At 52.9% G+C, this 24,082-nt stretch overlaps 1 protein-coding gene across 1 annotated transcript in view; it reads left to right on the forward strand.

The window, feature by feature from the left end:
- The first annotated feature begins 3,330 nt into the window (after window positions 1-3,330).
- The window catches only part of ZNF423 (zinc finger protein 423), a 325,408-nt gene continuing 304,656 nt past the window's right edge, over window positions 3,331-24,082 (forward strand). The window contains exon 1 of the mRNA XM_074314930.1: window positions 3,331-3,407. The gene's annotated coding sequence lies outside the window, so the exon portion shown is untranslated. The remainder of the gene's footprint in view (window positions 3,408-24,082) is intronic.

The following is a 24,082-nucleotide window of genomic DNA, read 5'->3' on the forward strand; positions in this document are numbered from 1 at the left end:
CTACCCAGTACTCCCTTCTTTGCGTGACTCCCACAGGGACCTGGTGACTGGCTGGTGGTCCCCTTGGCTATGAATGAGGCATCAGCACCTGGGATACAGGCTGCATGCAGCGCTGTTTGTTGAATGAATGAGCACCCCTGTGCGGGGGGCAGAGGGGGCTGGTGCTCATCCGTTCCCCCCCCCCCGCCACACACACACACTTTCCGCTCTGACTGGGGAGAATACGCACATTGAGGGTCTACAGTCCTAGGGAGGGCGAGGTAGGAGAACCTGGTCACCAGGACACTGTGTGCTGACAGCAGTGTCAGGAACAGCTGCGCCTGTCATCCCAGGTCGTCCTGCCCAGGAGGTGGTGCCTGGATTCCACCGCTCGGAGATGTGGCCCCTTCCCGAGGTCCCAAAGGTAAGGAGCAGAGCTGGGATTTGTCCCCATGTCCGACTCTAGCGCCCAAGCTCTCGGCCCGCGTGTGTCCTGCTCAGTCCTGCTTAAGCAGAAAGATGAGTGGAGGAGGGAAGATGGCTGCTTCCCAGTCTCCGGACCCTTCTCTGCTTCACATGCTGGGTCTTCAGATGTCTGCTCTTCAGGTCAGATTTCCTTATCATCCAAGATAAAGACGTGATCTGACCTTGGGGGAGAGTGTAGACCATGCTTTTATCTGAAAACAGGAAAGAGCAGTCAGACTCAGGCTAGCACCTCCTCACTGTCGGTGATAAAACACTGTTCTGGGCAGGTTAGATGTGGCTAAGCTCGAGAGCAGGGCTGGATGCAGGAAGACCCGAGGTCTTGGGCCAAGAGTCTGATTCTCCACGAACTCTTGTCTCTTGAGGCTCAGCTCGGAAAGAGTGAGGCCAGCCAGGCATCAGGCCTCCTGGGACTCACGTCCCTGTGCTCCCTGCAAGCTGGGACCCAGGAGGTCCAGGGCACACCTGGGGGAGAGGGAGAGCTTGGCAAACTTTTCCAAGCAACTTCCCAGTGACCTGAGGCTTCCTCTGAGGACACGGCCTGCTGTTCCCTGACTCCATCTCCCATCGGTGCAGGGCCCCTGGGAGGGGGCCGTGGGTGATTGGAGCCTGGCAACTCCCAAGTGAACTGTATGCCCCTCGGGTCCCTTCCCAGGAGGGCCCCTGACCCCGCAGCCTTTCTTTCCAGTCCTTTCCCTCAGGGACTTGTCCTCTCTCGGGGCCTAAGTTGCTGAGCAGAGGCCACCAAAGACCCTGGGGACCCAGAGAAACCTGAAGAAAGCCCCCGAGGATCCAGTGTTCCCAGGGCCTGGTTGCCAGGACCCCACTCCGTGACGGGAGCTGATCTCCCTGAGCTTCTGGAGGGTGGGGCCTCCCCTGGGGCTGTGAGAGGCCTGGGTGGAAAAGGACGTATCTGGCAGTTAAAGGTGGCAGAAGGACCTGCCAGGAGCAGCTGACAGACGCCGCCTAAATACCATTGGTTGTTTGGAGTTCCAGTGGGGGAAGGGAGCCTGTCTTCCCTGGGGCCACGGGTGCAAGGAGGCAGCGTCTTCCTCCCTTTCTTCCAGCTCCTCTTGGTAGTCGCTCTCCATGGAGTTCAATCACACGGGCATTCATTCAGCCCATGTTTACTGAGCACAGCTCTGTGCCAGGCACCTGCCAGGCACTGGGGGCACAGAGCTGATGGGAGGGAGGGCCAGAGTCCCCGATCTCAAGGAGCCCGCAGCCAGTAAACAGACAAATCAAATGTCTTCCCAAAGTGAAAGGGGCTGTGGTGACAGTAAGTCAGCAAGACTGGACTGGAAGTGACGAGATGGGGGGATGTGAAACAGGGCACCAGGGCGGCCTCTCTGAGGAGGAGACATTTCCACGCAGGCCTGATGCATGGCCTGAGGCCCCACGCAAGGGCAAAGACGCCAAGGAAGGAAGACCCCCCCGGGAGGAGGTCCAGGACAGGAGATGGCAGAGTGTCAGTGCCTGGTGTGCAGGGGCGCTCTGGAGGCAGGGTCGGGGGGAGGGGGCACATTGTGCTGCACCAGGCTGGCCGTGGGTGCAGGCTGACTCTTACTCTAAGTGTGAGAGAAGCCACTGGAAAGTTTTAGTAGAAGATCACCTTGATAGCTCCTCATTTGGAGAATGTTTTCGGAGGGGCCAGTGGGGAGGGGGGAGACCTGTTGGGGTAGAAGATGGATTGGGGGGGGCTCCCTGGGAACTCTGAGTTCATTTAGGTGCTCAGGGCAAGGCTTGGGTTTCCATCTCAGGAATTTACCATTTGTGGGGGAAGAAGGGCCAAGGCAATTATTTGGGGGAAAAAAAAAGTTCTGCCTTCCAGAATGTGAGGAGCAGGAAGCAATGAGAATTCACCGCTGGCCGAGAAAGGCCAAGCCAAGGCCTGGCAGCTGGTCCCTGGGGCAAAACCCAGTGGAGGTGGCATGGGAGGCTGACCTCCCTCCTGCCCCTCAGAATGAAAAGGGGCGCTCGTCTGGAGTAAGGTGTGAGGGAGCCTGCTGCTCATCCTAGACTGTGGCCATCACCAGATGGCCCTGTCTCTCATCACCAGCCGGCAGGAAATACCCGGTTTGTATTCTAAAGAGAACATTTCAAGTGAGGTCTGGTGAAAGGCAGAGAAATAGCTGGAGCGGGAGAGGTTGGAACAGGTGGAAGGGAGCCCAAGCCTTCATGTCTCCGAAGGCTCTGGGAAGACCGGGCTAGAATAACAAGGAGGTATGGAGTCCCTTCCAGTTACTTAAAATTCTACCTCTGGGCTTCTGCATTCACGAGGCTGAATGGTTCTGCCAAGGTGGGAACTCCAGGGAGCATGGGGACATCAGCCAGCCCCAAAAACTTCTGCTGGGAGAAACCTGAGGGTCGTTGATGTGCTCAGGGCAGCACCGAGGTGAAGGGTGTAGACACTGAGTCCTCCAGTGTTTGGATCTGACTCTGAGAGCCGCTCATTCAGAAGCCAGTGTTCATTTAGAGGTGACCTGAGGGAGCCCTAAAAAGGGAGTGGGGGCGTGAGGCAGGGAAGGGAAGGAAGCCAGTAAAGAGGGGGTCGAGCCGCTGGGGCTCACCCCGTCCAGGGAACTCTGGGGACTGGTGTACCCGGAGCTAGGGACCTGGGGGATTTCTATGCAGGCTCTGTGGGGACAGAGCCCCAGAGAGTAGTTCACAGGCTCTCGGCCTCACGTGGAAAGGTGCTGGCTCGGCTGTGGCTGATTGGCCGTCGGCTGTGGCCGGTTAGCCTATTGGCCACTGGTATAACTGCTACGGCTACGGAGGAGAGCCGAGGACTGCCGAGGACTGCCGAGGAGAGTGGAAGAGGAGAGCGGAAGAGAGGAGAGGAACAGAGTCGAGAGAGTGGAGGAGAGTCGTCGGTCGGTCGGTTGGCGGAAAGGCGGACGGCAGGTCAGCGTCCGGTGGGCCCAGCCTCCAGTGAGACCATTGTGGTATGACTCCCCTACCTATGGCTCCGTGGGTGTTCCTTTTTGGCCTCACCATATCCTGCGTTCTTGTGTGGGGAGCGGGAGCAGAGACCCTGCAGGCCGCCCCGCACGACAAATGGCGCAGCGAGCAGGGTCTCCCGCACGACAGCTCTTATCACCGTTGGTTGTGGGCTGCTCGTAGGAGCTTAACCCGCAGCAGTAGGGCCAGCTGTGTGCATGAGCGGAGTCAACCGGGCTGACCAGAAAAAGACCTCAGGCAGAGATGGAGGAGCTGGCAGTCGGAAGTCAGGGCTTTGGGCGCTGAAGTGGTACAGCGGGGAGGGGGTGCGGATGGAGCACCCACAGCGTCTGCTACAGCAAGTTGCTTAACCCAAGCCTCAGTTGCTTCATCTGTAAAATTGGGATAAGAAGAGCAACCCTGCTTTTAAACAATTAGTACAAAAGCCCTGTCTCTGGGGTGAGTGTGAGAGTCAATGAGAGAATGCTCATAGAGCACTCAGCGTCGGGCACATGGCACAGACTGCATAAGTGGCTGCTTCGTGCGTTGACTGGATGGTTATTTACTGAGGGTCTCACGGGGCCAGGCCCTGGCCACCAGGTAGGGAGACAGTGGTGAGCACAGACGGCGCCCTGTCTCTGTCGTGGAGCTTAGAATCTCACAAGGAAGACAGTGACCAGGACTGACAAGTGATGACAGGTGTGATGGGGCCACAGAAGGGCACGGGGTGGGGGGTGGGCCTGGGAGCCCCACAGGAGGCATCCTTTATACCTTAGGAAGCAGCCGTGTTGGAGACCCCATGGCCCCGAAATCCAACATGGCCGCTTTCTTTGGACTGGGTGATGGTTTTGGTTTGTGTTTATGAGCAAGTGGTAAGAAAAAGACAAATCTGAAAACATTAGAGTCATCCGGTGCAAGGAGGTGGTCTCCTAGTGAGAGAAATGAGGCCTGAGACGGCTGGGTAGAGGACACATTGCTTCCCGTTTCACTCACTCCTGGAGGGAGTGGCGCGCAGATCAGCCTGTCTGCCTGAATGATTTCCCTTCCTCCCTCCACCTCACCTCAGGAGTCAGGAGTCAGCCTTATAGGTCAGATGAGGGGGTGGAATGCAGCCCACACTGTAAGCCTGCCCCTGCCCCTCAGCACTCACTGTAGTGGGCCTACCCATCTGCCGGCCTCCAGCTCCCCACCCCTGACTTTTCTCTGGCCCCTGAAACTCACTTCATCTGAGCAAGAGGCAAGCCAGAGGCCTGAGGAGCCAGCCTCCTTGTACTTGCAGTGAAATCCCTCTGGCATTCTTCTGTCGGTCTCCCAGGGGTCACCTGCGTGAAGACACGCCTTTAAGTCAGCCCCATCTCTCCCCTGCCTCTCTTCCCACCCCCTCATGCTGCTTCTTGGCATTGCCTCCCAAATAATCTGCTTGCCCTGGAATCCTCATCTTGGGATCTCCTGGTGGGGATGGGGGGACCCAATCTAAGACAATTGATTCCCAGGAGTGGGGAGGCGTGGGGACAGAGTCCCAGAGAGCAGTTTCCAGGCTCTCGGCCTCACGTGGAAGGGTGCTGGCTCGGGTAGTAGATGGCCATCAGCTGTGACTAGTTGGCCATCAGCTGTTACCGGTTAGCCATTAGCCACTGATATAACTGCCATGGCTGAGCTAGCAAGCGCAGATTGCGGATTGTAGAGAGGCGCGGATTGCAGTTAGCAAATGAGGTTGGTTGGCAGAAAAGCGGACGGACGGGGGTTATGGATCGTGTGGCTCCTGCTTTCTTTGTCTCCAACCCAGCCGCCAGCGAGACTATAGTGGTATGACTCCCCTATCTATGGCTCCGTGGGTGTTCCTTTTTGGCCTCACCATATCCTGTGTTCTTATGTGGGGAGTGTGAGCTGAGACCCCGCGTGCCAGGAGGCTAACTTGGCTTTGCGTCCTCAGCCCCATCTAGTTCTCACTGGTCCCCAGGCCTGTCTGCAGGAACGCACCCCAGGTGCCCTCAGTGGTAACAGGCTGATAACCCACCCTTTGCTGGTCTCTGGCCTCCTCCCTATCTGTGCCCCCTCGCTCCCGCTGGTACTTCCTGGCACCCCTACCCATGTCAACAGCTTGCTCTGGAACCCTTGTCTCAGCCTCTGCACCTGGAGGAACAAACACAAGACACTAGAAAACATTAGATTTCAGCTAATTTTCCATGCCTAAGAAAGCCATTTTTTCTTGTTGATTGCTTTTAACTCAGCAGTTGGGGGGAGGCTGAGGGAGAGGACTGGAAAGCACCTCGTTTTCTAGAGGTCTGTCTTCCACAGGGGTTACCCCAACTGGATAGAGCCTCTCAAAGAAAGGGAAGCATTGTAATTAACATATGAAATCCTTACTTCTGATATTATTAAATTTGTTACGCTTATACAGTGCAGAGCATATTGAAAAGGCAAATTAAAATGTTATGTGTTAATAAGCGCGGATTAAATTGGGCTTTGAGAACTCAGGGAAGCGGAGGTGGTCCCACATGGACGCTGCGTAGGGTGTTTAAGGAGCCTTTTCCTCCCCTTGAAGCTGCTGCCACGGAAATTACTCGAGAAGACACAGGATCTTAAGAGGAACCTCCCCAGTCTGAAAGGACGGACTTGTGAGTGTGTTTCTGTTGAGTATGTTTAGAGGTGGGTTTCTCTATATTTCAGTCCCCCGACAGGAGCATGGAGAAAGGAAGCGGAAATTAAGAAAGCTGTTGAAAGGAATGGAAAAAAAAAACCCCACTGTCAGCAGAGTAAGCACTAGGAGCTGGAGACAAGAACATGAGGGTCCTGTTCCCATGAGCCCTTGCTGACTGACTGGTGTCCCAAGCTTGGAGGACTTGAGGGAACCAACTGGGTCCAGGGTGGGGTTTGCTGGTCCTGACCCTCAGTAGGATGTAACGTGGAAACCCTCAGCCAGAGGGACGCAGGACAGAAGCCAGAAAACTGTTCTCTCCCAGCGAGGTCACCCAGGGGCCTCACCCCACTTCCCACGGCATTGCAGCGCTCCCTCTAGCTCTGCCCTTCCCAAATGAGCGCCGCTGCCTCCCCGTCTGCGACCATCTCTCTGACCCTTCGCCTCAGACCTCCCCTCTGCTCGCCCCTCCACTGCTGGTCTCCCCCTTGGCTCCAACCCAGCCCTCTACTCTGTACACTCTTCTCGGGTGACCGTTCCCACTCCTAAAGTTTCCTTCTTTACCTGCTCACCTGCTGATGGTCCCAGGTCTCTCTCCCCTCTCTAGATCTCACCCCCCAAAAACTTTATGCCCAGTGCACATGCGCCACCTCCACCCCAGACCCCTAAGCTCAACATCCCCCAAATGGAGTCTCCCCCCATGACAGCTCCCCTACCTTGAGTCTCATCTGTCTGATATCCAGCTGGAACCCCGGGAGCCATCTTGATGTGGTGTTAGATGTCCATTGCGTGGAACAAATCATCTCCTGCATACGCTGTGGGTCAGGAATTTGGGAGCGGCCTAGCGGGGTGGTTCTGGGTCAGCATCTGTCCTGATGCAGCAGTGAATACATTACATTGCACAGGGCTGCAGTTCCCTGAAGGCTTGACTGGGGCTGGAGGATGTACCTCCTATGGCTTTTCATGAATTAACTCATTCATCTACTCCACCACCCTATGAGGAGAAACTCCCACTTTCACTAGCTTTATTGAGGTATACTTGACGTACAATACACTACACCTTTAAAATATATAATTTGATGTTTTGACATGTAAGTATATACACACACGTGCACATATATCCACACAGATCAACACAATCAAGACAGGTGAACATATCCATCACCCCCAAAAGTTTCCCTGTGCCCCCTTGTAAGCCCTCTCTCCTGTCCACTCCCCCCCACTCCTTAAGTTTGCAAGTAACTGCTGATCTACTTTGTGTCACTGCAAATTACTTTGCATTGTCTAGGGTGTTATATCAACAAAATCATGCACTATGTACTTTTTTGGGTCTGGTTTCATTCATTCATTATAATTTTGAGGTTCATTCCCCTTGATGGGTGTATCGATCGTCCATTCCTTTTCATTGCTGAGTAGTATTCCACTGCATAGAGATAGCACTTCCTCCCGCGTTTGAAAAATGAGGAGGCTCAGGTTCAGAAAAGAGAGGTGCCCAAAGTCATTGGCTCGTAAGTGGTGACCTTCAACCCAGGAAGTTGCATGCAGGGCCACGCTGCCTAATTGCCACTTGTGCCTTCTCTCTAACTGGGCCCTGTGGTTGGCAGAAAAAAGGTTGTCGTTCCCTGTGGTGGGCAGAAAAATGTCCCCCACCCACAGTGTCTGTATCCAATCCCCAGGACCTCTGAAGATGGTGTATACGATGGTGAGGAGGAATCAGCTTGCAGATGGAATGGAGGCTGCTCTTAGCTACTTTAAGATGAAGAGATTATCCTTGTTGGTTCTCCTACCGGGTCCAGTGTAATCACAGGAGCCCTGGTCAGTGGAAGAGGGGGGCAGGGGAAGGGGTTGGAATGCGATACTGTTTGGAAAAGCTGTGCTGCTGGATTTGAAGACAGGGGAAGGAGCTATGAGCCAAAACGTGGAGGTGGCCTCTACAGGCCGCAGAAGACAAGGAAACAGGTTCTCCCTCGGAGCCCTCAGGGGGAGTGCAGTGCTGACAGCACCTTGATGTCACCCCTGGGAGACCCGCTGCAGACTTCTGACCTCCGTCCGGATCTGTCGGATGATAAATTTGAGGGTTTTTTCTGTCGGTATTTTTTTTAAATTTAATGTTAGTAGTTTCAGGTGTACAAAACAACATACTGATTAGACATTTACACCCCTCACAAAGGGAGCACTCCCTCCCTCCACCCGTCTACTACCCCTGTGACATGGTACATAGCATCACAACCCCATTGACGCCATTCCCTATGCTGTACTTTGCACCCCGTGGCCGTGTGTGTGTGTGTGTGTGTGTGTGTGTGTGTGTGTGTGTGTGTGTATTATAGTTGACATTCAGTGTTATATTAGTTTCAGGCGTACGGTACAGGGGTTATACATTTATGTAATCTGTGAAGTGATCTCCCCAAGAAGTCCAGTATATCTGACACCTACATAATCTATGCAACATTATTGACTATATTCCCCACACTGCACTTCACATCCCCGTGACTTTTGTGACCACTTTGTACTTCCTAATCCCTTCACCTCCTATCCCTGCCCCATAGTGGTTAGATATTTATATAATTTATGAAGTGATCTCCCTGACTTGTCTAGTACCCACCTGACACTATACATAGTTTTTACAATATTATTGACTATATTGCCCATAGTGTACTTTACATCCCTGTGACTATTTTGTAACTACTACTTTGTACTTCTTAATCTCTTCACCTTTCTCACCCAGTGCCCCAAACCCCTTCCCATCTAGCAACTGTCAGTTTTTTCTCTATGAGTCTATTTCTGTTTTGTTTGCTCATTTATTCTGTTCTTTAGATTCCACGTATACATGAGATCATATGGTATTTGTCTTTCTCTGTCTGACTTATTTCACTCAGCATAATATCCTCTAGGTTCATCAATGTTGTCACAAATGGTAATAACTCATTAGTTTTTATGGCAGAGTAATACTCCGTTGTATAAATGTACCACAGTTTCTTTATCCAATCGTCTCTTGATGGGCCCTTCGGTTGTTTCCATATCTTGGCTATTGTGAATAGCGCTGCAGTAAACATAAGGGTGTATATATTTTTTCAAATTAGTATTTTGGATTTCTTTGGATAAATACTCAGGAGTAGAATTGCTGAGTCATAAGGTAGTTCTATTTTTAATTTTTTGAGGAACCTCCACACTGTTTTCCATAGTGGCTGCACCAATTTACACTCCCACCAACAGTGAACGGGGGTTCCCTTTTCTCCACATCCTCACCAGCACTTGTTGTTTGTTGATTTACTGATGATGCCATTCTGACAGGCCTGAGGTGGTATCTCATTGTGGTTTTTATTTGCATTTCTCTGATAATTAATGACGTTGAGCATCTTTTCATGTGTCTGTTGGCCATGTGTATGTCCTCTTTGGAGAAATGTCTATTCATGTTCTCTGCCCATTTTTTTTAAGTTGTTTTTATTTTTACTAATATAGTATTTCTTTGATTTTATTTATTTATTTATTTATTTATTTATTTATTTATTTATGGAGGGTACAGCTCACAGTGGCCCATGCGGGGATCGAACCGGCAACCTTGGTGTTATTAGCACTAGGCTCTAACCAACTGAGCTGACCAGCCATCCCCTCTGCCCATTTTTTAATTGGATTGGTTTTTTTTAAAATTTAAATTTGTGTTGTTTTAAGTTGCTAAGTCTGTGGTAATTTGTTACAGCAGCCATAGGACACTAATGCAATGACCTTGACTAAGCCCTTCTGGAAGGTATGCCTGAGCCCTGGGAAGGCAGCCAGGGGCTAGAGGGTGTCCAGGGGCAGTTGGGGCAGACTGAGCCTATTAGAGGATGTGGAACCCTGGGCACAGTGTTCGCACCCCCAGACCCTACCCCAAGCTCAGCCCCAGGCTCAGGCTGAAGTATTTCCAAGGTGGCAGTGGGGCGGCTGGACGGAAGGTTCCACGTGGAGGTTACAGATATGTGGGCAGAACAGATCAGTGCCTATTTCTTTGTGGGGTTAGGGTGAACACAAGAGGCAGGCATTCTCCACCACCTGAGCTGGAAAGACCCAGGCCCTCGCTGCAGAGGATGCTGGGAGTGTGGGCAGGTGGCCCAGGGCAGCCATGCAGTGTGCTTAAAACATGGACACGTCAAAGCCCTCAGAGAAACAGGAGCTCGTGGGAGGCTGACAGCAAGTGCGAGCATGTTAGCTCCCGCATTCTAGGCAGAGGACAGCAAGTGCAAATGCCAGGGGGTCCGGAGGTCAGGAGGGAGCTGGACTTTCCTAGGAGGCAGACTGCGCTTGTTCAGGTGAGACCAATGGTAGCCAGCACCAGCGTGGGGGCAGCGAGCTGGAGGAAAAGGGGGGAGCACCCTCTCAGCCCAGGGTGAGCCCAGCCCTGGTTGTGGTCGTGGCTTCAGGATTTGCCTCCTGAAGGCTTGAAGGCTGCAGTCAGCACACATTCCAGCTCTGGCCAAACCCAGCCAAGTGTGAGGCTGACATAACACAAATGCTGAAAAGCCCTGAAGCCCTGTGTGAGTTTAAGGGACCTTTTTATCGTCACTGTTTCTTGGCAGGCAGACTTCCTGGGGACGTTTGAGAATGACTTCTGGTGGAGAGGAGAGCTGGAGGAAGCTGCTGGGGACAGGTTCTTGGTCCCTGATCCATCTGGGCAGGAGGGTGGATGGTGAGCTGTCCAGGTGGTTGTAGGGTCCTGGGTGCCCTTTCTGGCCCTGGAGACAAAGCCTTCATCAAAGAAGGGTCTGGGGAGACTAACCCCGCAGTACTGGGGCACAGACTCCCACAAGAGGGGCTGAGTGTGTGAAACCTGTGGGAAGGGACCTTACCCTTTAGGCTCCGTCCTCCAGGAGGTAGCTCTGTCCCTTCTCCCATGGACCAGGGCTCAGGGAGCTGGCAATCGGCATTGGGGCCAGGGGGCATCTGGGCAGCCATCATCTGTCCTCCTGACTATTCCTTCTCTGCCCCAGCCATGGTAGCAGGCAGCCACATCTCCCCGTTACGGCTGAATTGTGTCTCCCAGATTTCATAGTTGAACTCCTAACCCCAGTACCTCAGACTGTGACTGTATTTGGACCTAGAGTCTTAAAGACGTAATTAAGTTAAAATGAGGTCACTAGGGTGGACCCTAATCCAATACGATGGTCTGCGTAGGGTTTGCCTCCCCTAGGGTGTATGCTGGGAGCACAGCCTTCCCAGGCGGACGTACAGACGCACCAGTCCTGCTTCCAGGGGTGACGGGGTCTCTCCGACATGCAGGGTGGCCTCCTCTTAAAATGATTCAGAGGCAGCTGTGTACCTGAGGGTGGGGAGACCTGGTTTCTCCCCAGTCCCAGTTCTGTCCCTTGAACCTGGCCTGTGGGTATGTGGACAAACCTCTGCCCCACCCCCTGCCATCAGTTCCCTGTTTGTGCAGTGAGCAAAGTCAGCAAGGGAACAGTCAAATGTAAGTGGCTGCCTAATGGGAATGCATCCTACATTGTCCTATTCTCCAACTGGTGAAGAAAAAGTCAGAAATCCAGATTTTGGTGTGAAATGTCCTGACTTATACCTGCTGGCAAGGAATTCAAAAATTTCTAAAACACTGTGGGGGCCAAAGAAAACATTCCAGTGAGCCAGACTGGGTCCATGTACCCCGCGTGCTAGCTTTGGACGGAAATCTGTGACATCTAGTGCTACGGTTCTCACTGGGGCTACACAGGAGGATCTCCTGGTGTGTAGAAAACAGCTGACCCCTACTCCTCCCAGAGATGCTGATTTATGGCCTGGGGGTGGGGCCTCCTGCTAAACAGAAGGCACCAGACACACAGCTGAATCCTGGCTGTGCCCTGGCTGGCTGGGTGACCTGGGCAAGTTGTGTCACTTTCCTGAGCCTTGTCTTAGAGACCTGATCAATGGGGCCGTGGGCAGTGTAGGCAGTATTCGCGACTGGAAAGGGCTTGGTGCAGAGATGCGGGTCAGTGAGTTAAGGGGAAAGCAGCTGGGGGCTGCTTTTGACTTAGTGGCTTGAACCTGGCCTTAGGAAACAAGCCCATTTGCTTTCAAAAATGAGAGAGCGGAGAGTTGCCCAGGGCTGGAATTTGGGGAACATGGGTCACAGCTCCACCTCTGGCCAGATGTGGGGTCTGGGAAGAGGTTCCGTGAACACAGCATCATGTACTCACTTTAACAGTGTATGGCCAAGGCTCTCTTTTCATAGGAATGCCAAAAAACGTACCCAAACTTACGTGGGGTGGGGCGTGGACTGACCCAGCTCAAAGCTGCCACGTGCATGGGGATCTGAGAGTACCCTAGGGAGTCCTCAGAGAGTAGGCTGACTGCCTATTTGACCAATGAGAAAACTGAGGGGGGGGGGGCGGGCCTCCCTCAGGGTACACGGAGAGGGAGGAGCGGAGCTAATTTGGGAAGCCGGGACCCAAGCGATCTCACTGTCAAAGTTAGGCTGGGAGGTGCCCTCAGCGGAGGGGCAGACAGGGCAAACCCTACAGAGAAGGGCTAGGTTTATGTCAGGGCTGGGAGAGGACACAGATTCTCTTCTCCACCAAACTCGGACCAGGTTTCTGTGTTCCTCTGAACTAAAGGGCCCAGACTCCAGCTACAGGGACTCAGAGGAAAAACAATTGCACACAAGTCTGCTGGCCAGTGACCAGGGCCCAGGGGCCCCGGGTTTGCGAGCCCTGTAGCCCCAGTGAACCTGCTCTCTCTCCACTGGTCTCTCCGATCCCAGGGAGACACCGCGCAGGGCCCGGGCGGCAGGGGACGCCCGAGCCACCGCACTGCCCACTGGTCCCCACACCCCGCGTCCCCAGCCTCTGCCTAGAGATGACAACAGTCTCTGGGTTCCCGGTCAGCTGGGCCCTGGTCAGCTGTCCCTGCCCCTGGCGGCCGAGCCGCACCCTGACCTCTCCCCTCCCCCACGCATCCCCTCCGGGCGAGCCTACCGCCCGCCCCCTGGTGCCCCTGGACCTGTGATCCCGCCCCGCCTCCCGCCGAGGTCTTCCCCCCCTGCGGGGCCAGCTGGGCGGCCTCTCTGTGGGGGGCTGTGCCTTGATCTCCCGCCCTCGCCCCCCACGACCTCTCCCCTGGCCCCTGGCGGGCTCTCGGCCTCGGGGGCTCCCCCCCTTTCCTCTCCCCACCTCCTTCCCTTCCTTCCCCCGCTGCGCGGCTTCCTCCTCCTCCCACTCCCCGCGGCTCTGGAATTCCTCGTGGAACCTGGTCCTCGGGCTGGCCCTGCACTTGGGTGTGCAACAGCCTGTGAGTGCACCCGCCGCGTGCCCGGGACGTGGCGCAGGGGGCGCGTGGGTGAGGGGCGCATGGGTGAAGGGCGCGTGGGCCGTCGTGGCTGTGTCTAGACGGAGCTGGGCTGTTTTAAAGTGCACACGTGTGTGTTTCTGCATCTAACTGTGTTTATCCACCGGTGTATAATTTTTTGTGCACACACACTCAGCGACGCTTGGGGAAACTTTTCTGAAAATCCTGGGCTGGCAGTTTAAATATAAAAAGGCTTTGTTTAATGCCAGAAGCATTTTCCCCACGCTCTGGGAGTCACGGAACGCTCACCTGCTTCCTCTCCCCCCTACTTGAAGACCTGGAGGAGACAGACGGAGGTTTCCTTGCTCTGAGGAAGAGGTTCTTTTCGGTTCCACCCCCTCCCCACTCCCCTCCGGATCCGTTTCCCCTAAAGTCTTTCTGGTGCTGCTCAAGCTCCCCAGTCTCTCTCTCTCCCGGGGCTGTTTAGCCCTGAATCCGACCCCTTCGAATATCTGGGCGCGTGAAGACGCCGGCAACATCACGCTGGCTGTGGAATTCAAGCTGAAATGTGGGGAAGGCTGAGGAGCAGTGTGGGTGCGCGGGGTGTGGAGGGGAAGGTGGGCAAGTCACGGAAACCGAGAGGAAGGGGAGCGACCTGAGGGCTCTCAAGGTGAGGACCCCCCTCCACGTGGGGGTGGGAAGCCTGTCTCCTGGGGTTGTTTGGAGTTTAATTCCTTTATCGGACCTTCAGTGGCGAGCCCTGTCTAGCACATAGTAGGTACTGAACAAAGACGCCTGTTCATTAGTTTGTTGGGTTTTTGCAGGTATGGAGTAATGCGGAAGGGCATACACTTGGGGTCCTGGATTCAAATTCTGACCCCAACTCTATCACTTACCCTCTGTGTCTCTCCTTCTCCGTAAAGTGGAGCCTGCAGGATCGACATACCTCCCAGGGTTATTATGAGGATGAAATGAGTTAGTTTACGTATATGGGCTGCGTAAGTGTCAGAGTTTATTATCTAGGAAGGGTTGGCACCACCTGTTTTTATATGGCCCTCCCTGAAGCTGAGAATGGTTTATACATTTGGGGGCAGGGGCAGTGACAAAAGAAGACTAATATTTCAGCATGCATGAACATTATATAGAATTCAAATTTCAGTGTGCATAGACAAAGTTATTGGAAGACAGGCCCACCCATTTGTTTACATATTGTCTGTGGTTGCTTTTACAGAAAGGCAAAGTTATTGGGTCAATTCCCCAAGTGCAGGGATTATTGCCTGTTTGATCATTAGTGTATCCCCAGCACCTGTAGGGGGCCTGGACCATAATAGATGCCCAGTTAGTTGCATGAATGAGTTTGACCCCAGGCAATGGCAGGGCTGAGGCCCCAGTGGTCCTGAGCTTGGCATGGGGGGGAGGGCATCGTGATTTAATCAGATGTTCCTTTGGAGATCAGAAGGGGGAGTCTGTCCGCCCTGCTCCACCCCAGGGGGAAAGAACTGCTGCCTCCCATGAGGTAAGACATGGACGGCCAGGATTCAAGCCGGCCCCGTTCTATCCAGCCAAACCCCACGAGCAGGCCCTGGAGGAGAAGCGATTTAGGGTCATCGCTGGGAGGTCCCCATCCCTTTTTTTCCATTCTGTCCCACTCACAGCAGGAAGGAGTTTGAGAACAGCTTCTTGAGGAGAAGAACTTGACTTTCCTGGGCCAGGTGCTCCATGGCAAAGTGGTTGGGGGATGACCTTGCTTTCTTGGGGAAAGAGGAGAGAGGAGGCAGAGGAGGTAGAAGGCAATTCGTTGGGAGCACTTATGAGGTTCCACTGGTTGGCCAAGGGGTTCTTCAAACATGCTGGCGAAAGGCTCCTGTGGCAGTCAGCTAGGAGAAATAAACACGCTTGGGTCCTCCTGTTGGGAGGGCATAGTGGCCTGCCCAGGTGACTGAATGTGAGGGCTGCAAAACGAGACTCCCAGGGCTGGCAGAGGCGCTTTCCTTCATCCACTGTTTCCTAAAGTCCCGCTGTGAGCTGGGCTCCGCTGTGGCCAGGAATAAGATACAGCGCCTCCCTCCCAGGTGGAGCTCACAGCATTTGGGGGCCTAAATAATGATAATGCACGCATTGAGATAAGCACATAGCCAAAGCCCCCACTCCCCACTCGGCCAAACAGGTTGAGGATACAGCCAGACATTTTGCAGAAGCGGAAACCCAAACAGCCAAAAACACATAAAAAGGAGCTCAATATGACTCCTGGTCCAGAAAAACCCAAATTAGAGCCACATGAAATGCGTCTTTCTGCCCATCACATGAGCAAAACTGAAAATGGGTAGGTCTCTTAGTTCTGGTTGGTCAGGGGTGGGGAAAGGCAGTCTCACACATGGGTGGTAGAAATATGAACTGTTAACAGCTTTGGGAAGAAAGAAATTTGGCAATATATATTAAAATGTAAACAAAAAAACGTAATCTTTTTCCAGCAACCACACTCCTGAGAGTCCATCCTGGGACTTCCCGATAAATATACAAAGATATTTATTAAAGTGTTTTTTGAAGGGCTAAAAACCTAGAAACATCACGTCCAAGACGAAAGGTTAAATTGTGACACATCTACAGATACAATATTATGTAGCCACGAAAAAGAATGAGTTGGCGTTATTCCAAGTGCCCTGGAGCGCTCCCACGAGGAGAGCCAGAGGCGTACAAGTGCCCAGTGTCTATAAATTGATGCACATTTTAACACAAATACCACCCTCGTCCCTTCCCATACGTGTACTTTTTGTTTGTATATGACCGGTGAGCATGGAGACTCCTTCTAGAATGTTATACACGGGACTACCAGCTTCGGAAGTGGGCATGGGAAGTGGGGAGATAAGTGAGGGGAAGATAACATGATCTGGAAAAGTGTGCACTGCAGAATGTTGACCAACACTATGTAGCCGAATGTCTTACGCCGGCTGTTACTGTAAACGTGTGAGAACAAGGTGCGCGTGGATGATGAGACGCTCGTGACACGCACAGAGGAAAAGCTGTGACCATCTTGGGTGCACCCGTGGCTAATTTTCCTTCTGGGTTTCTGTAGTTTCAATGATAATTTTTTTTATACAGTGTTTAAAAAAGAGAGAGATGGAAAGATCATGGAATAGCAACATTATCCCCAGCTGCAAACTGGGCGATTATTAATTCTATCTGGAGGGTGGGAAGTTCAGGGGGTTGAACAGAGCATTGGAAGAGAGAGAAGATGAGACATTCTCTGTTATTGGGAAACCGGCTCAGCATTGAGCTGGTCGGGGTGTGAGAATAACTGTCAACTCCCCTGACATCCATTCCCTGCGTCTGGGAGGGTAAAATTGTATTCTTTCCAATAAGTATTTTAGATCCTAGGCTGTTCTAGGCTTGTTCTAGACACTAGGGATAATGGATAAGGTCCCTGTCCTCATGGAGCTTACAATCGAGTGGGAGAGACAGACATTAAGCAAAAACAAATCAACGTGACATCCAGTAGTGATATGTGCGTGAAGACAGAAGGAGATGATGATGTAGACGGAGTAACACGGTGCCCGGCACACAGGAAGTGGTGGGTGCCTGACCGCAGCTGGTCCAGGGAACATGAGTTAGGGAAGAGGCTGGCTCTTTCTCACTGACCTTGAATCTGGAGAGGAAATGGGGTCTGCGGCAGCCACATTATCACTGTTTGGGGTCTGAGAATGAAGTTACCACACAGGAGATCTCGCGAGGCAGAGTGGTGGAGGGACCGTATCCCTGGTGATACCCAGATTCTCTCATGCCAGACGCTGGCATCCTTTTCGTTTAAGCTAGATTAAAAAAAAGGTCACTTGCAACAGAAACACTCCCAAGTTGCTATCAGCCCACTGCTTTTTGCTCGGTGACCCTGCTGAAAGCTCAAGGGAATCCAAGGACGCCCGAGAGTAGATGCAGCATTTCTGGCTTTCGAGTCCCCGATTTCCCGAGCCCTGGGATTAGCTTGACAGATACATTTGCATGAGGGATGTCCCCAAAAGGTGCGTGTCTTTCTGGATGTTGAAAGATGTGTAAGCCCGGGAACCACCGTCTATCGCCTGAGCTGGTGGATGGTCCACCGTGGCGGGACAGCCCTTCAGCCTAGACACAGGGAACGGCTGACCTGCTATCTCATTCCGAGAGCACCTGTGATCACCCCCTCTCAACTCCTGCGTGCCTCACTGGATGTCTCTGCTCCCCCTCAGCAGGGCCCAACGAGCTCCCTGAGGTCCTGCCAGGGCCCTGCAGCTGTCTCCCCTGGAGGTTGGGCGCAGCCTCGCCCCTTCCCTCTCTCCAAGTGCTTTGGTCTCCCAGTCCCCTCCCTCTAAAGGTGCCCCTTCCTTTCTGTCCGCTATTCCAAGGAAAGCAGCAGGCAGATGGGGCGGCAGGCCCAGGGAAGAGAAAGAGGGCAGTCTTTGGTCTGGCTTCCTGAGCTTCAGATGGCGCCACTGTAAAAAGGCACGCCTGCGACCTCCACTGCCGGTTCACAGGGCCCTCCCCCGCAGGGTCCAACGGTGATTGGCTTCTGTTCAAGATCCCAATTTCAGTCAAGGCCCCTGGACTTCCTCCTGAAGTGTGAATACCTAAACACTGGTGACTCAGGGCGCCCTGTAGCAACATTTTGAAATATAACAGGCTTTGGTCTAGTTGGAGAGGGTTGAGGGGATCTAGGAGATTTGACTTAAGCCACATTGGAGTAAGATCTAGAAAACATCAATTGCCCATATCAAAGAAAGCCAGCCCCCAACAAATGGGGTAAAATCTTAACGTGTTGGGGATCTGTGGGTATCTGCTGTATTATTTTCTGCTAATTTGAAGTCTTTTGTAACTACAAATTGAAAGAAGAATTTGGGAGTTGGTGGAGATTTGGGGGAAGAGTATCCCACCATGCGGACTTGTCACCTGATAAAATTGTCTGTGTTTCCAGTTACCGTCTTTATCTCTGTATCTGTCTATGTTTATCTAAATTTATCCCTCTAAAATCAATACAGCCATGTTATGCTTCAGGCAAGGTATAGAAACTGAAATTAACGGACTGCACAGGAGAAAATCTCCAACTTTGGAGGGAGATAAGCCTTGATTTTGATCCTGGGTCCATCCCTTAAGGGCTGTGTGACCTTGGACCCATGACACAAGCCTCTCTGAGCCTCTATTTTCTGGTCTGTAAAATGGAGATCGCATGCAGGCATGAACTTATATGGAAGAGGTCTTGTTGGAAGATGTAAGTAGAAAGAGCTCTCTGCAGGATATTAGGCTGGGCCTTGGGGGCAGGGCCCTGGGGAGAAAGGTGAGGAAAGGAGGGAGCTTGTCCTCCCCCAGGCCCAGGGGAGGGAGGTTCTGTGCCCCCAACTCCTTAGATTAGAGGCAAGTTTCCTGGGAAGTCTGGGAGTTCGCAGGGCTGAGGAGGGAGAGAGTTTGTCTGTGGGTCTGTTGGCTTTTTGAAGGCAGGTTGGTGTCCCACGGGAGGCAGTATCCCCAGGACCACAGCGGGGGGCCCGGGCGGGGAGCCTAGCACTGCCAGGGGCACTTGCTGCAGCCAGACTGCCGTGCCCACCACCACCCCCACCCACCCCCAGCTCATACTGTAGGCCATGCTGGAAAGCTCTGGAAGTTGGTGGGGGTAGGGCACTGGACAGGGCCCCCTCTTGCTCACGCACCACCCTGGCCTCCTGGGGAGGAGGGCAGGCAGCAAGGCCACATGGGTTCTTCAGAGAATGAACCAGACCCACCAGTCAGGGGAGGTTGCAAACTGCCCACCTGGGCCCAATCCCACTTAACAACATAATTAAAATACTTCAATGAGTTGTCAACATTTACAAAACAAGGGCAAGCAGAGCTCCATGGTAGCTTTGTAAAGAGGGTTCTCCTTGGAGCCCCCTGGGGCTCTCGCTCTGGTTTCCCAGCCTCATCACCTGGTCAGCTTTGCTCTGGACACAGCTGAGTTTGGGATTCCCACTAGACTCCTTCCAGGAGAACCAAGGAATGGGGTGTCAGGCCCTGGGTAGACAACCCGCATACATCAGTCCCCTGACCCCCTTGACTGGAAGGAGGTTGGGGCCTTGCCAAGTGGGATCCCCAGCTCCTGGCCCAGTGTCTGCCACAGAGTAGACTCCAGAGGTTGCAAATAAGTATTTGTTGGGTGAAGAAAGCAAATCGTTACATTTACGACACAAGGTGTAACTTTTTTGAATACTATCCTAAGCGCTTTATTTGATCCTTACAACAGCGCTACAAAGTAGCTACCAGCATATCCCTATTTCACAGGCCGGGAAACAGAGGCACAGAGACATGAAATACCTTGCTGGGAGGTAGGGGAACTGAGAGTATGAAGCAGGCTCTCTGCTTTCAGGCCTGCCTGTTACTACTACTACCACCACGTTTCCCTGAAAATAAGGCCTAGCCAGACAATCAGCTCTAATGCGTCTTTTGGAACAAAAATTAATATAAGCCCTGGTCTTATTTTACTATAAGACTGGGTCTCATACGGCTCTTATATTAATTTTTGCTCCAAAAGACGCATTAGAGCTGCTTTTCCAACTAGGTCTTATTTTCGGGAAGACACGGTACTATTACTACTACTGACGACGTCTCCATCCCATCCAGCAACCTCAGGATATTAAGGCCCCTTGCCACCCACCAGCCAACCCCAGACATTTCTTTTGCTACCTGGTATTGGAGTTGGGAGACTTGGCTTTCAGAGTCAGCTCTGCCATTAGTTGGCAATGTGACCTGGGGCAAGTCTGTTCTGCTCTAGGCATTAGTTTCCCCATCTTTCCAGCTAGGTGATTGGACTAGATCATCTTACAGAGCCCTTGTGGGTCTAAAGCCCCGAATCCTGTGGCTGTTATGGAGGGGCCTGATCTTTCATTTTCTGCCCTTGACAAACAGGCTCTCCCTGAGTCCTCGGCTTGGCTGGATGGCGGCTCTCTTCCAGGGACAGGAGAAGGTTTGGAGTGCTGGCAGAAACTTCCAGAATCCTCCCCTTGCTCCTGCTGTGGCCTTGGCTCTGGGTGGGGGCTCCAGGGCCTCTCCCAGTGGGTGCTGGAGGCTGAAGCCGCCTTTGTCTGCCGCAGGAGGCCAGCCAGGCGGCTGCGGCTGTAACAGGCCCCTGCCCAGGCCTGGGAGATGGTTTTTTTTCCCTGTGTGTTGCAGCTGGGACCGTTTATAATAGGAAAAAAAGAGAATGACCAGGCCAGCCGGCTGGAAAATAAAGAGACTTAAAAAGAAAGGGGCTAGGCTGTTCTTCTCCTGTGGAGGCTTTGGTTAAGCAGAAAGTTTTAGTTCCTTTTGAAAGGCATTTGGACTTTTGAAGTCCCCTGCGGGAGCTCCCTCTGGCCCCTGGGAAGCCAGGCCCTGGCATGTCCCAATGTGTGTGACCAGGGTGGGGCCAGGGCACGCAGAGGAGGCAGCAGCCGGCCCTGGGAGGTACTGTGCCAGGCTGGGTCCCCTGGGGTCTGAGCCTGGCCCCCCTTGCTCCCAGCCCAAGCCCCAGCACATCTCTTTGGTAGCCTTTTGCCTGAGTTTTCCCTGCTCCCTCTGGCTTTGACTGCTGCTGGTAGGAGTAAACCCAGATCTGCTTCTTCATTAGTCAGAGAACCGGAGAGATTTCACAAATGGGGAGACTGAGGCAGAGAGAGGGTTTGCCTGAGACTGTCCGGGGAACCTAAATTTATTGAGTGGCTGTTGTGTGTGCTTTGCCTGTGAAAATTAACTGTAGCTAACATTTATTAAGCACTTAACAGTATAGGAGGACCCGGTTAATGGATCCAGGGAGCTGGCAGGTTTAAAAAGAGGCCTGTGTTCTTGGCTCCTGTCAGGGAAGCTGCCTACCAGCTCCCCCCTCTTCCCTTAGCTAGTTCTGGTCCTTGCAGTTGAGCTCTTCCCCTTGTCAGCCCATCCTTTGGCGGGGCCACAGACATACCCATCCCTGAAAAAGGACCACAGTCAAAACAACATAACATCCACGAAGCACCTACTGTGTGCAAAGTGCTGTGTGCCAGGCCTGTCACAGCATTGGCTCCTTCCATGCCTTCCACACGTCACTGAGGCAGGTCCATGGTGATAGTATCTTATTAGCCACACCCATCCTACTGCCATTCTCCTCATTTTATGAATGAGGTTGCTTTGCCCTGGGGTTCCAATCTAGGCCTGTCTGGCGTGAGAGCCTGAGCCCTTTCCACCATCCCAGCCTCCATGCTGTCTCCTGGCGCTGGCTGTCCAGCGCCTGCCTCTGGCTTCTCTGGTCAGCTCGCTTCTCCAATTACCATGACTTGCTGGGCACGAAGTGGGCACCCTGGTGTGATGGGGGTGCATATTGAAATCTAGGGCTCTGCCCTGAAATAGCTCTGACCTAGTTGGGTGGGCAAGATTTTGTACCGATCAGCCTCTGTTGTGCACCAGAAACCCTTCAGATGGAAATGGTTGGTTGCACAGAGGTGGCTTGGGCACCTCCTCTGTACGCTGCACACATTGACAGCATTGCTCCCAATGTCAGCACTAAACTCTGGGCATCTGCAGGGTACAGAGATGTAATGGGGGCAGGGTAGACTCAGCCATGACGAGCCCGCTTCCTCCTTCCTGCCTGTGGGCATCGGGTCCTCAGTTATATTGTGCCCGGCACAGGGCCCACACATGCTGACGCTCTTTGGAAATGTCCATGGCATTACTCTTAGGCCTGGGCACCTACTAGGTTCTTTTCCTGATGGTGGGGGTTGGGCGGGAAAAGTGCCCAGGAAACAACCCAATATCAGGTTTTTTATTTTGCCCCCAAAATGACCTGAGAGAGTTTGGTCCTGCATGCTTAGGTCCTTTTTGGTAAATAACTGGTCACAAAAGAGGTTGGAGGTGGGTGAGGGTTTGCTGCTCCCCAGTAACCTGTCTGCAGGTTGGCAGTGAAGATGACTCCCTGACCAAAGCCTGACGCACACGTGCGCACACACACGGATGGTTATTAAAGTAGGACCAACACAAGGACAAAACAAGTCCTACAACCAGTTTTTTCAGCTCAACCAAGTCCCAGCATTCTGTCCTTTTAGGCCATCTGACCACTCCCAGTGGGAGAGGTGCACACAGACGAGCCCCCACAGTCCCGGGCAGGGTGCTGTGTCCTCGCTGGGTGCAGAAATGCCATCACAAATCCTCCTCAATGGCTGGATACAAGACCCCTGAGGAATCAAGCTGGGGGGTGTGCCCTAAGGGGACCGGTTACCCCCCGCCTCACTGGATTTATATTCCCTGTTCAGGAAAGGTGGGGAGGTCTCCAGACCATGTTGCTAAATCCTACCTGGAATGCCTTGTATTTGACCATTCAGAGCCCATTTCTAAATTGATCATATTTTCAATATTCTGCTTGCGAATTAGCAAAACATTGGTGGCTGACTGAGGTACCTGATGGTCAAAGCCTGTGACCAGTCTGGAGTGTGCCCCTGCCCAATATGGCCACTAGCTCAAGCTTAGAAAACTGGGCATCCATCATATTCGTTCTAGTAGTTACGTTTGGGGGGAGTCAAAAGTTACACATGGAGTTTTGACTTCATGGGGTGTCAGCACCTCTAACCTTCATGGGGTTCAAGGGTCAGCTGTATACTGCATTGTTTTTTCTTTTAAAGTGAATCACAGACCTTGTCAAAGAAGCATTTTAAGAGAACAAAGCAACAAGTGACCCTGAGTCAAGTGACCCCAGGCTGTGTGCTGCACCCCAGGGCAGCTAGAGAGGCCCGGATGGAGGCACTCAGGATCAGGGCCAAGCGGCTCAGGCTTTCCAAGGGGCTGAGTCCACTGGGACCCTCTTGCGATGTTGGTTTCTTTGCTGCCTTGTGGGTGTTCCCTGCGAAGACTGCTGACGCTTGAAGAATTAAATCATTATAATAATGATGATAAAATAGGAATGGCTTTCCCAGCTGAACAGAAACTAGAGAAGACAAGGTTCCCACACCCGCTGTATTGTTTTTGGCCCTGTATTCCCACAGCCCCAGGGAGGCGGACGTCTGGGCTGGCTGCTGGCCTCTTTGAGTTGTGGCCGTGGGGTGGGAGTGGGGGGCACACTGGGGACACTTGGGGAATTTCAGGAGCATCTGCAGGGGGCTCTCTCCCCAAACACCAGGCTGAGAGACAGACTCACTCTTCTGTCTCGCCCGACTGTTCTGAAGCCTCAGAAACTCCAAGACTGAGCCCTGTGGGACAAGCTCTCAAGGCTGCAGATACTGGTGTGGAGGCAGGGAAGACCTGACAGTGGGCGGCGGCTGGTTCACAGTCAAGGTGCCAGGCCATCTCCTGACAGGTCCAACCAGAGGGCATTGCTATTGCCTCGTTAGTAGCCCCAGGACAGGAGGGCCCTGGGAAACCTGGGGTCCACAAGTAGATGGGTCATTAAAAGAAAACAAAAATGCAAAGGAGAAAAAGGAAAAGTCAAGTCCACTCTATCGTAGAGCTTTCTCAATAGACCTGAAGCTGCTAGAATGCATCTAGAAAGCAGGGGCGTATCTGTTGTAAGGAAACACCAGGGGGAGGAATGACTTGTCAGGGCCAGGTGGGAATTTGGAGTCGCGAGGTTGGCATCTCTCTCCAGAAATATGGTTGACCTTGACTGGTGGCGAAGGTGAGAGACAGGAAGGGAAGTGAAGGCCTGATCACTCTTAGGCCTCTGACATGAAATCCTTAGGACGAGCCCATGAGATCCATGCTGTCTGTATCCCCCTTTTGCAGATGAGAAAATGAAGGCTCAGAGAGTCCTTTGCGAGGCCAGGAGGGAGGCTGGATTGAAAGATGGATCAGATGGGTTCCTAA

The sequence above is a fragment of the Rhinolophus sinicus genome, linkage group LG11 (assembly GCF_036562045.2).
Source record: "Rhinolophus sinicus isolate RSC01 linkage group LG11, ASM3656204v1, whole genome shotgun sequence".
Classification (NCBI taxonomy): domain Eukaryota; kingdom Metazoa; phylum Chordata; class Mammalia; order Chiroptera; family Rhinolophidae; genus Rhinolophus; species Rhinolophus sinicus.